This window comes from Phascolarctos cinereus, unplaced genomic scaffold (genome assembly GCF_003287225.1).
Source record: "Phascolarctos cinereus isolate Bilbo 61053 unplaced genomic scaffold, phaCin_HiC Scaffold_9;HRSCAF=440, whole genome shotgun sequence".
Taxonomy (NCBI): domain Eukaryota; kingdom Metazoa; phylum Chordata; class Mammalia; order Diprotodontia; family Phascolarctidae; genus Phascolarctos; species Phascolarctos cinereus.
The window spans coordinates 238,189,342-238,213,713 of NW_027556402.1; the positions used below are offsets into that span (position 1 = coordinate 238,189,342).

The 24,372-nt window shown below is 36.1% G+C and overlaps 1 pseudogene; it reads right to left on the reverse strand.

The window, feature by feature from the left end:
- Positions 1–22,889: 22,889 nt before the first annotated feature.
- On the reverse strand, positions 22,890–23,423 carry LOC110224042 (ubiquitin-ribosomal protein eS31 fusion protein pseudogene; annotated as a pseudogene).
- Positions 23,424–24,372: the final 949 nt, after the last annotated feature.

Below are 24,372 nucleotides of genomic sequence, written 5' to 3' on the forward strand. Positions count from 1 at the left end.
CTTGTTAGGTGTGATAAATGGCATTTATATAGCACTACTAGGTTCGTAAAGGACATGATACACCTGTGCACATCTGATCTGCATAACCAACCTGAGAGATAGTAATTATAAGTTCTATTGACCTAGGAGAGGCAATGTACTACACTGGATAGTCAGCTGGCCTTTGAATCAGGACCTGCTTCTGAAACATGAGGATTGCGTGATCCTGGGGACAAGTATTTCTACTGTTCTTTGTTGCCTAGAAAAACGTCATCATTTTTGTTTACTGTGTATCAACTCTTATTAAACTTTAGGTCTCTAAAAATACCATTATCTTTTCGATAGTAAGTGTTGTGTAGAAACCACTTCCCAAATCTATAGTCTTGATGCTAGTTTCTGACTATGATTTATTAAGTTCTATTAATTTCCAAATATACTTTATATTCTGACCTAGTATTTTAGTTTTCACCTATTGAGAGGGTATATTTTTGTTTTTGTTGTTTGTTTGATTTTGGTGTTAGCAGTGATGTTGTTTTTATTTGGTGGTGTTTGTGTGTGTGTGTGTGTGTGTGTGTGTGTGTGTGTGTGTGTGTGTATTTGGCTGTTAGGTGATGAAAAGTAAAGCTCATTGGACTTGGAGTTAGAAAGACCTGAATTCAAATCCAGCCTCAGACACTGGCTGTTTGACCCAGGGAAAATCACTGAACCTCTCTCAGGATCATTTTCCTCTTCAGTAAAACCAAGATAATGATAGCATCTACCTCCTAGGACTGTTGTGATGATCAAATGAGTTAATACACATAGAGCACTTTGCAAACCTTCAAGTCCATATAAATGTTAGCTATTCTTAATTCCTAGCTCCTGTGTTCTTCATTGCTAACTATAACTCCCAGTGTCTTGTCATCTGTAGATCTGATCACTGTTCCTTTTATAGCTTCCTTAAAGTTATTGATGAAAAAAATGTTGAATAGCACAGGACCATGGACACATTTCTGTGTCAAGCCACTATAACCTGCTCCAATATAACACTGATTAATTAATGATCACTTGCTGAGTTCAATTATTCAGTGAGTTCAAATCAGAAGGATCAGGTTCAAGCCTCATTGTAAGAGAGATACCATGTAAGACAGGTAAGTGAGCAAATTATTTTTATTCATTCATGATGGAGTTTCTTTTTTTCTCCTTTAAATTAATTTAATCCCTCAGTTAAATGCTTTTCTTTTAAGTCAAGAGTTAGGCTGACTCCTTTGTCATAAGAAACCACATGCTCCAAGGTCAATCACATTTTTGATTGTGGCATACTAAATCGCAATAAATGAATGATATCCACTAGAACTGCCAAAGACAAGGAAGTCTAGCATTTGGTCTTCATGACAGATTGGGCATCCCAAGGCCTCTAAGGAAACTTTCAGTTATAATACTTTGCAAGCAAATGTGTCTAATGATCCTTAAAATTGCCCACTATCCCCTTCCTCATAGAAAGAAATTACAGCTACCTTTTTTGATGCTCTAGTAATTGGGCTCTAGAGTTGTCTTTGCTACTCAACCAGGATTACTATTCATTTGCATATATGACATTTATCTTTAATCCAAATGTCTTCCTCACATCATTGTGTTAAGGATCTTTTGGTGGTGATGGCATAGTGGTATAGAAATCCACATGTAATTTTGGAGGTAAAACTCAGACAGTTATCTTAGAGGCAGCTTAGTGAATAGAGAGCTGTATTTGAGTTAGGAAGATCTGACTTCTAATCCTGCCTCAGCTGTATGACTCCGGGCATGTCTCTTAACATAACTGTGCTTCCATGTCTTCATCTGTAAAATACGAGAGTTGAACTTGATGGCCACAAAGGTCACTTCCAGATTTAAATTTGTGACCCCATAATCCCATCAGTTGGCCAAGAGAGACTTGAAGTGGCTTATCCATGGACATTTAACTAATAAGTGTCTGAGGACAGATTTAAACTCAAGTCTTCCTGACTATCATATCTAACACTCATGCTATATACCATCTCTAAGGTGCCTTTAAGATAGTGAGACAAGACTCATCTCCTAAATTATGGGTGGGTTTCCACAACAAAAACAACAGAAATAGATTCTTGACACATTGGTGACTAAGGAAGATATTCAAATTAAATATAAATAACATGCACACACAATAATGTTAATTATGGCTGATGAAATGGACAGGTGCTAATAACAAAGACAACTATTAAGCTCAGTTGATAGAACATTATAAAGGTATCTATTGTTCTGTCTTTGAGAGGAAGTTATAGAGGGCAACTTTTCAACATAACACCAGTAGAGGGTGCTTAGAAAATGCAATTTTGTATTATGTATGAATAGGAGTGTCATTCCATCTTCACATCAACAACACATAAATTTGTGACCATGTCAGTAGTAAAAGTATATTTGTAATATACTTAATACTTAATTAAAAAAAGGAGTAATGAATGAATATTTAGACAGCACTTTAAAGTTTAAATTGCCTTGAATACATTATCAATTGATGAGTCAATTAGTTACTAAACATTCAAGAAATACCGGTACCCCAGGTCCTGTGCTCCTCATTTGATCCTCACAACCGAACTGTGAGGTAGATACTGTTAGCCCAATTTTACAAATGAGGAAAATAAGACTCATATTTAGTTAGTTATCTAGGGAGACAGCTAGAAAATGTCAGAAGCAGGAGTAGAATTAGGCATAGAATAGAATCAGGTCTTCTAAACTGTAAGGTTTGTTCTCTATGTGCTACACGAACTTCCTTTCAAGTTGGTAGACACCGTTCTTATCGATAATCTGTAGTATGAGAATAGTAGCAGCAACCAAAATTCCAGTATAATTCAGCTAAATTCCACAACTAGGATGTTGAGGTTCTGTCATTATTTCTAGTTTGGAGAATCGCCATGTATTAGCTATGTCTTAATAAGAGGTGTCAGTACAGGACATGTTGACTGAGGCTGCTTGGGCCCCTTGGTGAAATGCAAATGATGGAAACCTCAAAGACATTTTAACGTGTCATGTCACTAATGGTTTTAATCAAGGCAGAATGTTTTCATTTAAAATGGATGTATAATTAGCCCTTGAAGTACAAGTGCAAATAGGACTTAATAAATTTATGAATTATTCTTCTCTGTGGCAAAAATTAATAACTGTGACATAAGTTGCACGTATGCCTTTCATGTGTGCTTATGTATTAAATGCATAGAATCAACAATTCAGATATGGAAGGGACCTCGGAGCTCACCTAATCCAGTCCCCAGATGAACCATGAAGCCCCTTTATTATATCCTAGATGAGTGGTCCTCCAGCTGCCATGTGATGATTCAAAGGTAGGAGAGAATTCATTACTTCTCAGGTCTGTTCATTACAATTTTGGATGCTACAATTGTCAGAAAGTTGTACTTTACATGAAGGCAAACTTGTACTGCCCCCTGCCACTCCCCACACCCACCCTGCAAGAGATTCTATTTGTTTTCTCTGTAATTATTTAAAATGATTCTAATCTTTTCTTCTTTTCACATTAGTCTTTCAGATTCTTTATTATTATTATTATTATTATTATTATTATTATTATTATTATTATTATTATTATTTTGCTTTTTGGTGAGGCAATTGGGGTTAAGTGACTTGCCCAGGGTCACACAGCTAGTAAGTGTTAAGTGTCTGAAGCTAGATTTGAACTCAGGTCCTCCTGACTCCAAGGCCAGAGCTCTTCACTGTGCCTCCTAGCTGCCCCTAGTCTTTCATATTTTTGAAGGCTGCTCTCAGGCCCCCTTTCCACTCCACTCCTAATTTTTCTCTTCTTTGAGCTAAACTTCACCAGTTGCCTCAACTAATCTTTATTCTAGGCCTTCTCATTATCCACTGGATATTTTCTAGTTTGTAATTCATTCATTCAACACTCACTTATTAATCACCTACTGTATCACTTTTCATAAGTTCAAAGACACTACTATAATGTTTCTTGGTACCTTCCCTGAGAGAATAGCATCCTGTCAATTCTTTCAATGGATTTTTAAAGCATGCATGATTCTTCTGCAATCCTATGCATCTAAAAACAATATTTGGAAAAGTTACACATAGAATTAACTAAACTGATAGATTGGTCACAACACAAAGGTTAACCACTCCTGCCCTATATGCCGGTAAATGGATTTTATGAATTTATACAAACAAAAACAAAAACTAGATTTTGAGTCAGGATATCTGGGTTTGAATCTCATCTATGCCTCTTACATTCTATTTGACCAACGGCAATTCACTTCCCCACTTCAGGCTTTCTTCTTCCTTCTAGGGGAGTGATCTTTATGCTGCCATCCATCAGTAAATGTATGGTCTCATTTTGTAGGCTAATGTATTTACCATCTAGTGGCTAATGTGGAGAATAACCTTTCTCACTTTAGCTAGGGTGGCCTTTGGAGAACATACCTTTAAAATATCTCTAGGCCTCTCCAGCATGGTAAGACTAATCTGAGTTTGTGACCCACTGGTATAGTTTCTGAGTACTTTGCAAGATCTCTTTGCTATTTTAAGTATTCATAGAAGGATATGGGTGGAAATGACATACAAGAAAAAAAAACAACCTTGTTCTAGTCTAGGAATTAAGAAATCTGGATAATCAAAAAATGACTAAATTGAAACTTCTATATGCACTGTGTATGTGTGGAAAGGATTTACAAATAGTTTACAATAACTATAAAAAGACTTTGGAGAATGTTGAGACAATTTAAAGAATATTTCTGATCACTCTCACACACTTCAAAATTATTTATTTTTGTGTAATCTAGTGATATACTAATCATCGATCATTAATCTATTTATTAAGCCAAGTCCCCAAAGCCCTTTCCTATGCTACATTTTGTTAGCCTAATTCAAGTTGCTAAAATATATATATGAAAAAAGGACTTTTTTTCCTTGCTATTTTACCACATAGATAGACCTTAAGGCTAATGAGTTGACTGGGGCTCTTGCATTCCCTAAATGAATCGTTTCCTCTGCAAAATACCCATTCCTAACTTTGTTGTTCTTTCTTTCCCATCCTAATGGAAGTTCTAATCTCTCTACTTATCCTTTTAGGTAGTAGTTAATAAGACAAATCTGTTTGCCATGCATGTCTTTGTTGGTATCAGAGATTTCTCATAGAAAAATAGAATTTCAGAATTGGAACAAATCTCAGTGGCTATTTACTTCAACCCTTTACCTTAAGGAAAAAAAAAAGAACCCTCTTTAGAACATACTTCTCAAGTGGTCATTCAGCCTTTTCTTGAAGACTTAATATGAGATTTTATTTATGTTCTTAGTGTGAGCTCATTGAAGGCATAGGCTATCTTGCTTTATTTATTTTTGATTTAGATCCTTAGTGCTCACCATATAATAAGTACCTAATAAATTATTTCACATTTATTCATTCATTTGTGCCAATGAAGGGGATCCCGCTACCATACTAGCTCATTTCCCTTTTGGACAACTCTAATCATAAGTTTTTTCACCCCTTATATCAAAACAAAATTTGTCATTTGCAACTTTCATTCATGTTTCCTCATTCTTCCTTCTGGGGCCAAGAAGAAAAAAGACAATTTCCTCTTCTGTATGGTAGTCATTTCTTTCTTTAAAAAAAATAATTTATTTTGATTTATTAACAATCATATCCATATGCTTTTGAGTTTAAAATTTATCTCCCCCTTCCTCCCCACCACCCTCCCCAAGATGGTGCACAATCTTATATAAGCTACATATATATATATATGAAATTACATATATATATACATATATATGTTCTTATTAAACATATTTTCAGATTACTGATGTTGCAAATAAAAATTAGAATGAGGAAATCACCATAAAGAGAGAACAAAATTCAACAGAAGAGAAAAAAATAGCAAATAGTATGCTTCGATCTCCATTCAAATTCCATAGTTCTTTTCTTAGACATGGATAGCATTTTCCATCACAAGGCCTTTGGAGATGTCTTAGATCCTTGTATTGCTGGGAAGGGTTAAGCTTATTAATATTAGTCATCACACAACATGGCTGTTATTGTGTATAATGTTCTCTTGGTTCTGATCACTGCACTGAATATCAGACCATACAAGTCTTTCCAGGTTATTCTGAAGTCAGCCTGTTCATCATTTTTTATAGCACAATGGTATTCCATTACATTCATACATCACAACTTGCTCAGCCATTCCCCAATTTATAGGAATTCTCTCAATTTCCAATTCTTTGCCACCACAAAAAGAGCTGCTATGAATATTTTTGTACATGTGGGTCCTTTTCCCATTTGTATGATCTCTTTCCGATACAGCCCTAGAAAAGATATTGCTGGATCAAAGGGTATGCACGTTTTCACAGTCCTTTGGGTATAGTTCCAAATTGCTCTCCAAAATGGTTGGATCATTTCACAACTCCAGCAACAATGCATTAGTGTTCCAATTTTCCCACATCTTCTCCAACATTTATCATTTTCCTGGTTTGTCATGTTGGCCAATCTGATAGGTGTGATGTGGTACCTCAGAGTTGTTTTGATTTGCATTTCTCTAATCAATCATGATATAGAGCATTTTTTCATATGACTACAGATGGATTTACTTTTTTCATCTGAGAAATGGCAGTTCTTTTGATACTATAGCTGGAAGGGACTTTGGGTCTTTTAATCCAAATCCCCAATTGCACCATATTCTACACAAAAGGAAACTTAGTTCCAGAGAGATAACCTATCCAAGGTCACATGTGCCTGTTGTCTGTCTTTAATCGGTTCACATTTTGATAAAATGCTGTGAAAATGTGAAAGTCTAGGGGTGATATACATGTCTATGAACTCCCAGATTCTTGAAGTACTAAATTGTAATAGTTGATAGCAAGTCAATTTCTCATTTAGGTTATCAGGGGACATTATGTGTGTATATGTGTATGTTTGTATGTATAAGACTTTATAAATTAACCCACATATTTAAGTTGAAAAAGAAACTTAATAGCACATGAAACTTGCCAAAGTTTTTTGTCATAATATAGTATACATGTAGTATAATATAATATGCATGTATATAACATATTATGTAAAAAATATAATGTAGTATACAATGGGGATTTCTTTACTTTATCTTTCCTTCTTTGAGAGACTCAGCTCACATGCCATCTGTGTGACTTTTCCTAATCTAATCTGCATCCTCTTTAGATTACAAATTTTATGAAAGCAGAGACCGAGTCAAAATTTTTTTTTAAATTTTTTTCATCAGCTTCATCAGCCTTATGCCTTTAAAAATAGTACATGACTTAAAGAAGTTCTTATTAACTTACAAACTCTACTAGTAGCTGTTTCCCAAATTTGACACTCAATTTTCTGCATCTCTACTTTTGCACTCTATGCCTACCATGAGTGGAAAACACTTCTTTCTTATTTCTATCTCTCAGAATCCTGATTTGTTTTCTAAGATGCACCTGAGGCACCATCTCTTCTGTGAAGACTTGTCTTGATCCTGTGGTTTGCTGATTTTGTTCTCTTCCGTCTTTTGTGATATTGATTTATATATGTTTTATTGTCCCTATGGAACATAAACTCATTTGGAGCTGACTTTTTTTTGTTTTGATTCATAGAATTTCTTGAACTTTTTTTGGGGGGGATTACTATATGGAGCTATAATTTTTATCAACATATGGAATTCCACAGAAACTCCTTCCATTGATGAAGATAAAAACTCTTCTTCAATTTGTAGACATGGCGAGTGAATGTCCCTGATCACTGAGACATTAAGTGACTTGCCCAGAATCACACAGCTAGCATGTATCAGAGAAGAGGCTTGAACCTGAGGCTTCTTGACTCCCAGGCCATATGTCTATCCACAATACTATGGCTATGTGTTTAATAAATGTTAGCTGAATTGATATGAATCCATGTGAACTAGCTATGTGATCTTAGGTTAGTTGCTTCACTATGAATCAAACGTTTATTATCTAGGTCAAAGATTAAACAGCTCAAGTTGAAGTTGGATTCTACATACATGGAAGTGATAGTAAGAGAAAATATTATACTCTAAAGTACTTGGGATTCATGAAAATCATGATATAATAAATCCAACCTCATGCTCTAGCTGTGTGATGATAGATAAGTCACTTAACCTCTCTGAGGCTCAGTTCTCTCATAAAACAAGATAATATATATGTGTAATCTGGGGCTCAAATCCAGTTGCATATGGTTTTGTTCCTTGGTGGATAATGATTACCACTTTGCAAAACTTAAAGAGATACAAAGGCTAGCTAATGATACTGTGTTTTGAAACCATCATATAGATGAAGTCACAGCTCCACTTCAGTATGCATATTTAAGGTGCTGCATTTCACAGGGACTTGGTGACATAATTTCTAAAATGAGGAAATTGAAGTGGATAGTTTCTTAGGTCCTATCCATCCTATGCTTCTATATTTTTAGCTTGACTACTTCTGCAAAAAAAGAAGTTTTAACAACGTAAACAAATTATTTTCAAAAGGTAGCCAAAAGAAGGCCTCTTGAAGACCAAACAAGAGGCATTCATTCTTGCCAAAACGTAAACCTTTGATTTTATGAAGAAAAGATGGTACCAAGTATCTCTAGAGGGAACCCATTCAGCACCTTAAAAATCCATTATCTCCTGGCACTACCCAAAATCCATTTGAAAGGCCAGGAAATGCAAAGCTTTGGTAGCAGGAAGCCTATTTTTTTTTCCCCTCCTATGCTTATTTTCTTCTCTCAGGCCCATTGCCATACTTTCTGAGAATGGTTCTCCATGGATGGCTGAAATAAAACTAGACATGTAATTGCATTCAGGCAGCTAGGTGGGTCAGTGGATAGAGCACAGAACACCCAGCCTGGAGTCAGGAAAAGTAACCAACTCTCTCTCTCTCTGCCAATGGGATCAGTAAGTGAAGTCATGGAGGTGGGGAGGAAGACATTCACTTGCATGAAAGTGTTCACTTTAGAGATATATGTAACTCTGCATTACTTCAAATAATTCAAAATATCCGTGCTTTCCTAGAATTGCCTTTTTTTCTCTACTGTCAGAGGTTCCAACCCCTTCCATGCCCAGGCTTCTCTTCCTATTTTCATTAAAAAAGTCATTCCCGGTAGTTCCCCTTCTGGTGATATGTCTGTTGGTCTCTCAACACAGAACTGGGCTGTTCCATGAATGGCAGACAAAAATCTCATTGTCAGCCCCTGACAGCAGATAAATAGCAACAGCCAGAGTTTGTCCTCCACTGGACTAGTTTTCAAGAACTCAGGATGACCAGAGTCAGAAACTAGAGGGAAAAGTTAAGAAAGAAACCAAAATGTTGACTATTTTCTGAACATCTATCAGTGGCTATTTTTACTTTCAGTGTTTTCTTGTGATTGTCATCAACTCTGTTTTGTGAACTCTCGTTGACATAATCACTATGTTCAGGTAATTTTTCTTCCAAGAATCAGGCAACTTCTAGATTCAAGTTGTGGTAGCCCTTTCGCCCAGAGTGCTCTCCTCTTAAAAATGAACTATAAATTTGATGAGATGAAGGTGAGAGAGAAGGGTATAGAAAGGAGAGAGAGGGGAAAAGAAAGGACCGAGTGCTGTAAGTGGTGCTTAGAGTTGTACTTTGCAACTGTACATAGGATGGATGAATGAGTGAATGAATGAATGTTCAAAGATCATTGGATACTAGAGTTGAAATGATCTGAGACCAACTATTTCAACCTACATGTGAAGATGAATTCCCTCTACCTTAGCACCATCAAGTGGTTCTCAAATCTCACCTCACCTCAACCCATCCTCCACAGAGCTGTGAAAGTGATCTTTGTAAAGTGAAGGTTTAAGAGTTTCATCATCCCAGCTACACTCAGTATAGTTATCCCTTCCACACTGCAACTTTCCCCATTGTGGTTTGACTACATCATGGGTTTTAAATGAGAATTTTTTGGGAGTTCTGTGGAAGCCACAGATGAGTGAAGGCCAGCAGATAACAGAAAAATTTTAGAAACTCAGAAATGCATAAAATATATGTATAGTATTACATACTATCAACCCAAATTTTACAATAAGGTACAGTAAATACCTATGAAAGCAAAAAAAAAAAAATCAGCCTTTTTCTCTGGTATGAAGGGAGGGCCAAAAATTTTTATGTGAGTTTTCCAGATCCCAGGGGCACCACACCTTTAACCCCCATGATGTGTAAGGGATAACTGTAAATTTCAGTAACTATTATCTCTAGAATAAAATATAAAATCCTTTATATTTAAAACTTTCCAAAACTTTGCTTTATCCTCTCTTTCCAGATTAATCACACATTAATATTCTCTATTTTCTCTACCAGCCAGCCATACCAAACTACTTTCTTTTCTTAACATATAATTTTCCATTTCCATGTCTTTGCATTGACTATATGAAATTCTCTCCCGATGTACCTCTATCCCTTGGAAACCTCCTAACTTCTTTTCAGGCTCAAGTCAAATGTCAGCTGCAGCTTGAGGCCTTTCCTGTTCTCCCATCCCCACCTCCCCACAAGTTGTTAGTGTCTTCCCCTCAAAATAAGCCTGGAGTTAAGAGCTGTTAACATTTAGTGTAATTATCTGTATATTCATAATGCTAGTATGGGGAGGCTAACCTATCCACTTCTTCACTGTAGCCTATTATTCCTCTTACAGGGTTAGAGAACACCTAATCACTCACTGGGATGACTCATTCAAGTCCAAACTACATCCACAATGGCAGTTCTAGGCTTCCAGAAAAGGATGATCATGTGGTTATAATCAAACTCTCTCAACATCCTAGAAGTAATGTTATTGTGGAGAATACATTTCCTTTATTCACCACTCTGTCTCTTGTGCCTCCACTAGCATGCTTGCATTTACACAAAACTAGCCACTCATAAGGATGGTATATTTAGATTTTAAACATAACAATGTACCTAGTAATAAGGGAAAATAAATAAAGATATCACGGGTACATTTCGTATACACATAATTCTGGGTCACACTCTTCTACCAAATTCACCATCTGGGGGCAAGGGTGTGGAAAATAGATGCAATAGAAATCCATAAAGACATGAGTGAGGAAAACGCATGTTCTCAGGGTGACCCACAACTATGGAATTGTAAAATGTGGTGCCCCTTTTTGCATCTCAGTAAAATTCCTGGTGAATGTAGCTTCAATGTTGAAGAGACACTTCCCTGGTTAAAATGAAGTGACCCATGACTGTACTTTGACAAGACTATTCGATCTCTGGAACAACTGAAAGTAGTCAATCTGCTGGGTCACTCTTTTTTTTTTCTACTTTCAAGCTATTTTTTTGCTGTGATAGACTTACTTCAGGAGCACCTTTTTTTTTTATTATTATTATTTATCCATCACTTCCAGATTAAAACTTAGGTGATTCAATGTTAGTATATACCTTTTTATCTCTTTTTACTTTTCTGGGTTCAGACTCTGGGTCTTTTCCATGGACAACCCACTTAGATTATGATTAATAAATTCTCATTTTCTGTTTATGGTGAGAGAACATACAGATATATGTTTGTGTATGTACATATATATGGATATGCATACATATACATACACACACATACATATACATATATACACACACACACACACACACACACATCCTATAGTGATAGAAAAGTTCTGGAATTCATATTTTTCCAGTTGTTTATTTAAAAATTCTCCTTCACATATACACCCTGAAGCATGCTTATGTTCTCCATTTACTACAGTATATAATAGCTAGACACATTCAAAATATGAGCCACTGCTGTCTCAGAACTCTGAGTCAGAGCAACTGCTTCCCTCAGAACTCCCTTAGAAACCATGCTGTCCAACAAATAGACTGTCAAGGCAGATTTAACATAGCAATTGCTCAGCAATATGCTCTGAAACATACATATCCCCAGAGGCATGAAGCATACGTGGTTTTTTCCATCTGATTGTATGCTCCTTAAAGGAAGGGGCTTTTTTTCTGTTAATTTGTACTATTAGTACCTAGGACATAGTACACATTCATAATAAATACTTTTTGACTAACACTGATCCACCCTTTGCTTAAAGGCATCCAATGATAGTGAAGCTTTGAATTTTCAGCAGAGAATGATAATCAGATGGAGATGATTAAGATAAAAGATAAAGATGCTAACTACCTTCATTGTACTTCTTGAGTCATTTCTTTCCACTATTAATTAGTCTCTGTGTTGTGAATTAACAGAACATAACACATGTTCATTGTAAGTAAAAAAAAAAAAAACAATCCAAAGCCAAATGGATAATAAATGAAGGATTATTTGGCATTATCCCTACTACTGTTCCTTTTCCACAAGCATAATGCATCGAGTCAAAACTGAATATATAATGGATATCCAAATTTTAAGACATATGGAATTTAATCAACTCCAAGAGGGACTTGGGGATGGCTATTATGTAAATCACTTTTAATGTCAGGTTTACGGTAATATTTGTCTCTGGTCCTGCCTCTGACTCTAATTAGCTATGTAGCCTTAAACAAGTGACTTCACCTATCAAAGACTCATTTTCCTCACCTAAAACTTGATGAAATAGACAACATGGCTTATTGGTTTTTATAGTTTTATGTATTTATGTGGGTATATGAACACTGATTTAGTGCCAAATGTGATCAAGAGGAGGAGGGCAAATTTCACTGCCTTTGAAGCAAAACTGTTTTAATGACTTCCATCTTCTCCCTGAAACAAAAACTGATTTTAAAATTATGAATTCTCTGGTTTTGTCTGGATGGCTGTGAGGCATCAAACACAACAGCATCTAAAGAATATATAAGTGCATACATACATATATATATATATATATATGTACATAGATATCTGCATATATATGTATATATCTATACATAAATTTATATGTGTGTATATGGGAAAATTCTATTTATATATCTTTAATTCATTCATTCATCCATGGAGAGTATACCAATTTCAATAAGCTTGCACATCTATCTGAGTAGAGATTGATATTTATAGCTAAAAGGGACCTTAGAGGTCATGTCCAGATACCTTATTTCAGAGATGAGAAATGTGGCAGGGGTGGGAACCTGCGGCCTTGAGGCCACATGTGGCCCTCTACATCTTTAAGTACTGCCTTTTGACTGAATTCAAACTTTACTTTGTTCTGTAAAATTTGGATTCAGTCAAAAGCCCTCACTTAAGGATCTAGAAGGCCACTTGTGGCCTCAAGGCCTCAGGTACCCCCACCCCTGGATTTTGTTAAGTGACTTGCTGATGGTCACATAGGCACTAAGTAGAAGAAACAGGATAAGAACCCACGGTCTGTAACAATAAATTGACCTCAAAGATTCCTTGCAGTTCCAGGTTTCATAGTGTAATTATAAGCTGAATGGTTTTCATGTTGCACAAAATACTTGTTATATTATTTGATGTTTACAATTCATATTTTACTTCCCTCATGTTCCCTCACTTCTCCACTGATGATGATATAAGCTATCTATCCATTTATCATAAATATATACTGTGACAGATGCCAATTAACATTACCAGGAAATCATTGGGCATATAGAGATTCCCCTCCAGGCTAGATGGCATTATGTTAGGTTCTCTGTAAAAAATACATGCATGGATTTTGAAATCAAAAGTTTATCGTGCTTGCTTGAAGCATGAGGATGGAAATCAAAAGCATGGCTCTTGAAAGTCATAGTCAGAAGGCTCCATCTCGGGCTGTCTGACTTTTCTCAGTTGTATTGGACTATGCAGCAGGAGTAGAATACAATTAGACTCTACAGCTTTGTTGGTTTTCACATCCTGGCTCTCAGAAATAGATAAATATTTAGTGATTTGGGACATTGGAAACCTGTTCTCTCTCTATAGTAGTTCAGAACGCCAGTGATAACAGAGACGATGATGACACACATTTATATAGCACATAGGTTTCCTAAATAGACAGAAGTACAAAATTTCACAATCCACAAAAGAATTTGTGTTATAACAAACCAAATTAATGGTCACCTAGCCTTTGCCTAAAGGCTCCCAGGGATGGGGAACCCACTCTTTTATAGCAGTGCATTCTAGTTTTTGGATAGCTCTAATTATTAGAAAGCTTTTCCTCACACCTAGCCTAAATTTTCCTCTTTGCATCATCTACTCATTGATCCTGATTCTTCCTTCTGAGGTTAGAAATATCATCAATTCTTCTGCCACATGGTGATCTTTCAAATGCTTGAACTATAAGATTCTTGAGAGTTAGTTCATCTCCTGGTGAGGGATACTTAGTTCTTTCACCTGATCCTCACATGTATGGGCTCAAGGTCCTTTATTGTTCTGGTTTTTCTCCTCTGGACACTCTCCAGCTTACAAATATTGTTTTTTAAATCATGGCAACTAGAACCATACCCAATACTCTTGATTTTGTCTTACCAGAGTAAATCGAGAATATACCCTTCTTATTTCTGGAAGTTATGGCCTTCAATGTACATTAATTTCTTCTGGCTACCATATCACACTCCAATTTAGTTTGTTACTTGCTAAAACTATGATGCCATTTTCAAGCAAAGTGATAGACTACATTCTCTCAGTTACTACATTCCTATCTGAATAAGGCTTGGACAGAAGACAATTGGCCGCCCATTTGTTCCATGTCCTATGAAAAAGCTCCAGGAAAAGAATGTGTCATTATAGGTAGAAGTTGAAAAGAAATAACTTTTGCCTCCATTTGGAAGGGATTGAAAAAAAAACCCCAAAATATTTAAAGAATTCTTTTTCTTTAGAAGTGTTGAAACAAAGCCTAGATAACCACTTGTTTTGGGAGCTGTGGTAGGAATATGTCTTCAGGGACTGGTTGGACTAGATAACTTTCAGGTTATAATGAGATATGAGATCCTAAAATAAATTTGATAGAAAGACAAGAGGAGGAGAAGAGAGGAGAAGAGAGGAGGAGGAAGGGGAGGAGGAGGAAGAGAAGAAGAAAGAGAGAGAAAAAGAGGGAAAGAGGGAAGGAGAGAAATATCAGAAAAATGATTCATTTCAATTCAAAGTTACAAATTAGAGGTTGATGTATGTACCCTTTGAAGGACGAAATTCTTTTTCTACTTCCCCACAAAGTTGTGTTGCCTTATGGGAGTGTGGTTCTGAGCATTCCTGATCATTTACTTTATTGGTCTAAGGAGTCTTAACCTTTTCTAGTGAATACCCCCTATGAAATGTATATCATTATTATAGTGATTGGTCCTTTGTTGAGTGCTTGGAGATCTTGAAATTGTATATTCAAATTCCACAAGGTTGAACATATCTGCCCCTGATTCCGTTTTCCATTGTGTTCGCTCTCATGCATACAAGATGTAGTTAATCAGAATGCAGTCTAGGGGCCATGAAGCCTGAAGTGTCAGAAAAGTTCCGACTGCTTCTCCACATAGTAACGTGGTCTTTGGGGAACAAGAAGATTAGCAGGATCAAGTCATGTTTCCAGAGCATAATCTTATCTATGAAATTAAAAATTCCACACCAGTCATAACACTCCATAATTGTACCCTTTACCTAATGTAGAACAAAAATTAATGAGAGCATTAGGACTGTCAGGGATGAGTCATCTCCTCTTTCCTTAGGCCATAAATTAGTCCAGTGAGGCTGACACTTTTTGTCATCATTGTTGTTGTTTAAGGTTAAATGCTTTGCAAAATATCCCACTTATGATCAAATTAGTCATGCTGATAGAATTAAAAGCATTTGCACCAAATCATATACACATTTTATTTGCACATCACCAGTGCAGCAAATAGCCTTCTTCACTCAAAGGGATGTGGAAACGTATGTGTGTGTGTATGTGTGTTTGTTTGTTTGTGCGTGTGTGTGTGCCTATGTTTAAATGACTAGGTGCAGATGCATATCTTTCTCTCTGTCTCTCTCGGTCTCTCTGTCTCTCTCTGTCTGTCTCTCTGTCTCTGTCTCTCTGTCTCTCTCTCTCTCTCTCTGTCTCTCTCTCTCTCTCTGTCTCTCCCCACCTATATTTCATAGCTATACTATTATCTAAACCTTCATCTATCTCTGTTATAGTCATTTCTATATCTAACTATACCCATAACTTTATCTATCTCTGTCTCTCTCCATTTCTTTCTCTCATCTTCTTTGTTTCCCCCATGCCTAAACCTCTATCTGTCTACATCTAGGTCTACATCTAGGTCTACATCTACGTCTACATCTACATCTACATCTACATCTACATCTACATCTACATCTACATCTACATCTACATCTACATCTACATCTACATCTACATCTACATCTACATCTACATCTACATCTATATCTATATCTATATCCATATCTATATCTATATCTATGTACATCTATATCTATATCTATATCTATATCTATATCTATATCTATATCTATATCTATATCTATATCTATATCTATATCTATATCTATATCTATATCTATATCTATCTATATCTATATCTTTATTTACATACACACACACACACACACACACACACATATATCTTGTCTTCTTCACCCTGTGGTCAATTCCATATGACGATCATTCAAATGCTTGAGAAAAATTATGATATTCCCACTGAGTCTTTTTATTTCCAGGCTAAAGCACATTGCTATGTCCATATTTATACCTGTATCTATATCTATTAATACAACCTATATTTATGTTGTGACATAAAAGGTGTTTTACAAGGATAATCATAAAACTTAATAGGATAATTTAGGTGTCTCTTCTTTAGTCTGAAACATACAATTGGGCTCTCTATGGCAAAAAAAGAAATGCAGAATTGCAGTGCACATGCTCTTTGGCAGGCACTTATATCTGCTTTAAAAGAGTTACTCCTGTATATCTAAGATATATTCACCCTATTCTATCAGTATTTTCTCCTTTTGTTCTTTTTTTGTGGCATAAACTAGATCTCCTTATGTTTAAAGGGGATTATTATTCCTCAGAAAAATTCATTTATTAACAACTGTCCAAAAAACCCAACTTCTTAACCTTGATTTTTTAAAAATTGAGTTAAAAATTCTCTGCTTTTCTCCCATACATTGAGAAGGTTAGCAGTATGATATTGATCATACGTGGGAAGTCATGTAAAACACATTTCCATATTAGCCATGTTGCAAAATAAAACAATAAAAGTAAAAGACATAAAGTGAAAAGATGAAAGTACATTTCAATCTGCACTCAGAGTTCATCAGTTGTCTGAGGGTAGATAGCATTTTTTAATCATGGGTCCTTTGTATTTGTCTTGTATCAATGTCTTAATCAGAGTAGCTAATTCTTTCATAGTCGATCATCCTTACAATATTTTTTGTTACTATATACAATGTTCTCCTAGATCTACCTACGTTCTTTGCATCAGTTTGTATAAGTCTTCCCAGGTTTTTTTCTGAAACCATCCTGCTCATTATTATTTCTTATATCACAATAGTATTCCATCATAATTATATACCATAACATGTTTACCCATTCTCTCATGAACACCCTCTCAATTTAAAATTATTTGCCACCACAAAAAGAGCCATTATACATACATATATATGTGTGTGTGTGTGTGTGTGTGTGTGTGTGTGTGTGTGTGTGTGTGTGTATACACACATAGTAAATATAGAAACTTTTTCCTCTTCTTTGATATCTTTGGGATGTGTAACTATTGGTGGTTTTGCTGAGTCAAAGGGTTTGCATAATTTTATATTCCTTTGGGTGTAGTTACAAACTGTTCTCCAGAATGGTTGGTCTAGTCCATAACATTACCAGCTATACATTGATGTGCCTATTTTTCCCCCCCATATCCTTTCTGACATTTGTTATTTTCCTTTCCTGTGATGTTAGCAAGTCTGATAAGTGTGAGGTGGTATCTCAGAGATGTTTTAACTTACATTTCTCTAATCAATAATTGTTCAGAGCATTTTTCATGTGACTAACTGAAGCTTTGATTTGTTTTGAAAACTTCTGGTTTGTATCCTTTGACAATCTATCATTTGGGAGATGGCTTTTATTTTTATAAATTTAGCTCAGTTTCCTATATATTTGAGAAATGAGGCATTTATCAGAGAAACCTGGTATAAATTTTCTTTTCTCCAGTTTCCTTATTTCCTTCTAATTTTGGCTGCACTGATTGTGTGTGTGTGTGTGTGTGTGTGTGTGTGTGTGTGTGTGTGTATTAATTACATATAATCAAATTTTTGCATTTTATTTCCTGTGATCATCTGAATCACTTATTAGTTCACAAACTTTTCCCTTATCAATGGATATGACAAAGTTTTCCATGCTCATCTAGTTTGCTTATGATATCACTCTGTATATCTAAATTATTTATCCATTTTTACTTTATCTTGGTATAATTTTCTACCTTTTCAATAATTAAATTATTGCTATTAAAAGAACAAAGCTGAAGTTGATGTCTAGATAATTTCAGGTCCTCCTTTAATACAATATAATGACTTATTATCTAATTTGCAATCTGTTTCCTAACCTCATCATCCATTTTCTCCTTCTGGTCTGAAATTTTGTAGCATATACCAAACATGTTATAACTACATTTTCTCCTTCTGCTGTTCCTCACCCAAATGCTCTCAACTGTGATTTTTTTTATTAAGTTCTTGATTGTCCTCAAATGAATCTGTGTCCTTAATATACATTGCAATTTGATGACCCCTATTATCTTAATGGGTTCCTTTTAAATAAGGTGTAGTCATTCAGAGCTGTAGTTTTAGTCTTAACCCACTACATTTCACTGATAAGTAGAACAGTCAAATGGTTGTGTGATCTCATCAAAACCTTACCAGGTCAAATTTGTCTCTTACTTTGAGAGATTTCTAGTTGAACCAATGTTACCAATACTTCGTTTGGATGTAGACATTAGAGGTCATGGATTTTTCCTTTCTGTTTTCTTGGACAGAATTCTCTCTGTATTCCTTTTCCTTTGAACTCACATTCTTTTCCCTGCTCTGTATCTAACATTCTTAGTAGTATCTGGTTTAGCAGCTATAAATGGATTATATTCTTACTTCTTGCCTTTCCTCTATTATCAGTATAAAGTCCTCTTAAAAAGATTTATAAGTCTCTAGACAAATATATATTTTATTGGCCCTTGTTAGATGTACTCAATCCTTAGCCAAGAACCCATCCTTCCTGTATTTCAAACTATTGCACAGAAATTCAAATCTCATTCTCAGACTTTTATCTTCTTTTTTTCAGCTTTCTATTTCTCATATCCTGCTTTACTGTTTGAGATTCCTAATACTACTGAAAACAAAAACAATTGGGTTGGAGGGAGATAGGGAGCAGTATTTGGGTGGTGGAAGAGTGACACTAGCAAAGCAGAAATCACAAAGTCAAAGTTGGGGGAGAGGTGATATTGGACAGAGGACAGTATATATGGGAGTCAGGTAGGAGGAAGGATAAACACAAAATCATCTGGCTGGAAACTGTAGTAGTGGAACAGGGAGTACTGGACTTTGTGGTTGAGTATCTAATTGAGAAAAGAAAAGTTGTGCCCTATAGAGTTTGCCTTTTTTTGTGTGTTACACATTATAAGGAAAAATGGAAGATCTCAAAGGTACAGATTCAAATCAATTAATTAGTAAACAAGCATTTATTAAGCATCTACTCTGTGCTAGATATTGAACTAGGGGCTAGAGATATAAAGGCAAAATTGTAAAAAGGCAAATTTTAGGCTTTATGTAAAGTATTTTTGAGGGTAGGTTTGCTTTTTTATAATGCAAGCTATCCAAAGGTAGAATAGATTGTCTAAAAAAGTGGTGGGTTCTCTCTCCTTAGAGATCTTTAAGCAGAGCCTCAAGAACATGGTCAGGGACTATATGGTGGGGTTATCTTTTCCTGTGTAGTGTGGACTATATGTTTTCTATGGTTCCCTTCACACATTTACATTTTATAATTCTGTAGGAAGAAAAAAAAAGGAAATAATGCCTGCCCTCAAAGAACTTACACTTTTTTTTTTTTTTTTTTTTGGTTTGGAAGGGACAGAACGATCACATATAAGCACATGCAATCTCTATATAGAGCAAATGACAAGCAACTTAAGGACTGAAGTACTAGCAACTAAGGGAAATCAAAGAAACCTCGTGGAGAAGTGAGTGCTTGCATTGGGCTTTAAGGGAAGGCAAGTATTTTTTTTTTTTGGCAATTGGAGTTAAGTGCCTTGCCCAGGGTGACACAGCTAGTAAGTGTCAAGTGTTTGCTCTGAGCCTGGATTTGAACTTAGGCCTTCCTGACTCAGGGCTGGTGTTCTATCCACTGCACCACCTAGCTGTCCCTGGAAGTTAAGTATTTCAAAGGCAGTTAGGGGTATGATACATAGAACACTGGGCTTGGAATCAGGAAGACTCATCTTCATGAATTCAAATCTGGGCCTCAGATACTCACTAGCTGTGTGACCCTGGGCAAGTCACCTAACCCTGTTTGCCTCAGTTCCCTATCTGTAAACTGAGCTGGAGAGGAAAAAAGCTAACCACTCCAGTATCTTTGCCAAGAATATCCTAAATTGGGTCACAAAGACTAGGAATAACAACAAGAGAAGTTTTAGAAATTGAAGGGGAGAAGGAACTGCCTTCGAGGCATAAGAGGGCAGAGAGAAAGGATAGCCTTTGCAAAGGCATGGTGATGAGAGATGGAAGGTCCCATATGAGAAAAAGCAAGAAGGATACTTTAGCAGCAATATAGTCAGTGGGAATGGTCATGATTTTTTTTTTTTTGGCTAGGCAGTGGGGTTAAATGACTTGCCCAGGGTCACACAGCTAGTAAGTGTTATGTGTCTGAGGCTGGATTTGAACTCAGTTCCTCCTGAATTCAGGGCCAGTGCTCTATCCACTGTGCCGCCTAGCTGCCCCGGGCATGATTTTTAATAAGTTGGCATGGTAGCCTGGGGCCAGATAAAGTTCACGTGCTAAAAAACTGGCACTGCCCTGCAACCAGCCAAGTGATGGCTCACTCAATACTTAACAGAGCAGATCACAGTGAATCATTACACTGTAAGAGTAAACCACAGAATCACCACAATTGAATCAATCTTTTCCTCAATAAGCATTTATGAAATATCTACTATATGCTAGACACTGTGGAACTCTTTACTGGGCCAGAATTGAAGCTTTTCTGACTCCATATGACAAGTACAAACTTGCAAGGCACAGCTGTAGCCTTCAAAAACCTGTGATCATATCCAATGCCATGAAAAGGCATTGGAAAAAGATGTTAGTGGAAGACATAATAATGACAGCTCATATGTCTGTAATAGCCTTTTAAGATATGCATGGCACTTTACATTCTCTTGTTTCTTCTTAACAGTCTGCCACCAGGAATGTATTCCAGTCCTAGTCTTCCCTGTCATCAACCTGTCTGTATACACCACGACTTTTCCTTCACAGGCATAGTCTTTAAGAAACCAAGAACCTATTTGCTATGTGCCTGGCACATAGCAAATACTTAAATGTTTAAAGATTGACTGATTGAATTTAGAGTAAGCTCTACATTACAAAGTAATACACTACCTTAGTGGAGGTATGATCACATATGATCACAGATTTAGATATGGAAGAGACCTCCTAGTTGAGTTTAGCTTCATACTTTTACAAATAAGAAAATGGAGTCATAGAGAGTTAAAGTGACTTGCTCAGGATTATATAGCTAGTAGATATAGCAGCCAGGTCACTCCAATAAGAATATTAATGAAAAAAAAAATAATACCCTTACACTTATACAGTATTTATAATATGAGAGGTAGGTAGTACAAAACCTATTATTTTCATTGTAGATGAGGAAAGTGAAAATGAGAGCATAAGTGAATTAGCAATGGTCATACATTTGGTAAGTGTTGGAGCAAGGATTTGACCTAAGATCTCCTTCCTCTAAATTCAAAGTTCTTTTCACTCTACCATAATACCCCTCTGAATTACTTTTTTTCTCAGTGGGTAAATGACAAATAGGGTCACAGGATCTTAAATTTAGAGATAGAAAGGATTTCAGGGGCCATGTTTTCCAGTTCCCTAATTTCCCAGATGAAGATACTGAAGTCAAGAGAGGTTAAGTGGTTTGTCAAAGGTTGCACAGTTAATAAATCTTCAAACCATTTTTTTTCCAGAATAACATCAAGAAAGTCAAGGTGTCCTTACCTTTATGCAATCTTCACAATATATGTCATAGAACATGTACAAGTTATCATCCTTATATTGCAAATAAGACTAAGAGAGCAAAACATTCATAAAATCCAGCTCTAAAGATACATTGAGTCATATAATAAAGAGCTAGAGAAGAAAATTATGGCAAATGAGGCTTTCCTCAGCAGCTTCAAGTCTAATTACTTACCCCACTTGTTTTCCTACTAATTTATATTTGTGTCAAGTTTCATAGTAATTCTGCCGTAAAGGAGATGGTAATTGACAAAGATGACAAGGATATTTCACCCCCCCCCCAATAATCTACAGGAAATTATGATAGTTATGAATTTCATCTTATTTTTTGTTTGGGAAGTGGAGGATGGAAAGGGGATGAAAAAATTTGATGATGATTCAGAACCATAAAGAAATAGAAAAAAAGTTATGGCAATGATCTCAAACCATATTATCTGAAGATTTCACAAGCATTCCATTAATGCCTTCTTGTAAGTCATTGGTAAAAATGTTGAACAGCCTGAGATCAAGGAAAGATTCCTGGGGAACTCTGTCAGAGTCTTATCATATAGTTCACATCATACCTTTAACTACTACTCTGAGGGTATATTCAACCAAATCTGATTCCTTTTAATTAACTGTACTATTTATATATCTCTACCTTGTTCACAAGATCATATGAAAGTCTACCAAATGTTTGTTGAATCCAGATTAATCATATCTATAGCATTCTCCTGGCCTAGTAGTCAAGTAACCTGACCATAAAAGAAAATTATGTTAATCTGTCTTGACCTATTATTATTTTTTTTGTTTTAGTTGGTTATTTTTTATTAACACATATACATTTACTTGTCTTCTGGCTTGTTGAAGCAGTAGGTTAGACAACATTTGCCACAATAATGTCTGTCAAAATGGCTAGCCATAAAGACCCCAGCACCACATTCATCAGAAGGGCACTCTCATCGAAGGTGGCTAATCTTGCCATTCTCATCAACCTGATAGTACTTCAGAACTGCAAGCTTAACCTTTCTCTTATGCTTGTTCTTTTTGGGAGTGGTATAAGACTTCTTCGTTCTCTTCTTGGCACCACCATGAAGCCTCAGAACAAGATGAAGGGTAGATTCCTTCTGAATGTTGTAGTCAGACAAAGTTCAACCATTTTCCAGTTGCTTGCCCACAAAAATCAATCTTTGTTGATCAGGGGGAATACCTTCCTTATCTTGTATCTTGGCCTTGACATTTGCAATAGTATCAGACGGTTCGACCTCAAGCGTGATGGTCTTCCCCATCAAAGTCTTCATGAAAATCTGCATCGTGGCACTGGGTCCAGCTGTTGATGGCGGATCCAAAAAGTTGACCTATAATTTTTAACATATGACTTCCGTATACTGATACTTCAGCATGTCAGAGCCAGGTCTCTTCTTCCTGAACCCAATGTTCTTTCCTCCATATTGTTATTGTTGTGGTTTATCTTTCATTTTTTGAAGAAAACCAATGACATCTCAGGGTGATATCTTGACTGGAGTGAGAACTGGATTTAAGCGAGGCAGAGTTGTACAGTCCTCAGCCTCACTCTCTCTTCCAGAGTCACGGAATTTCAACGGTAAGACAAAAGTCAAGACTATACTCTCACTTGGAATTATTCGTTTGTAAATACACAGCTGATAAATAGGATCATAGGATCCTGGAATTTCCAGTCTGCAATTCCCAATTTACATATGAGGAGGTCCAGAGATGGATAGTGTCTTGTAAAAGGTCACATGGGTTGTAAGTCACAAAGGCAGGAGTTGAACCTAGGTCCTCTGATTATAGAAATATTTCTTTTTTGAATCTATCAAAAGCCAAATGGTCTGTATTTCTCCTTGTAGAGAACTTGATGTAATTGATTAACTTTAAAAGAATGCACCTCACATGTCCACAAAGGCAGCGTTTGAAGAACTTGATAAATGAGTATAAGATGCCTAGCGATCTCAATCTTTGGGAGGACTCCCCCCATCTATGAGGTCATAGATCCACTGGAGTTTTTATTGGAGCATTAGCAAGTGATAAAACCCTAGTAAGTTGATACAGGATGAAACCTGGGAGGATGACAAAGCAAAGATGGAGGCTCCTTGATCTGTAGAAGCTACAATATGCTATTGGTGAGTGGGAGTCAACTGACAAAAATAATCTGGGCTATTTACATGGAGACAAAGATAAAGGAGTGGGTGGGCAGTGAGAGTTCTTGTAGTGGGCTATATTTAGAGGAATATTTCCATAGAGTGGGTGGTGGTTTAAATAGTAGTTCTTTGGAA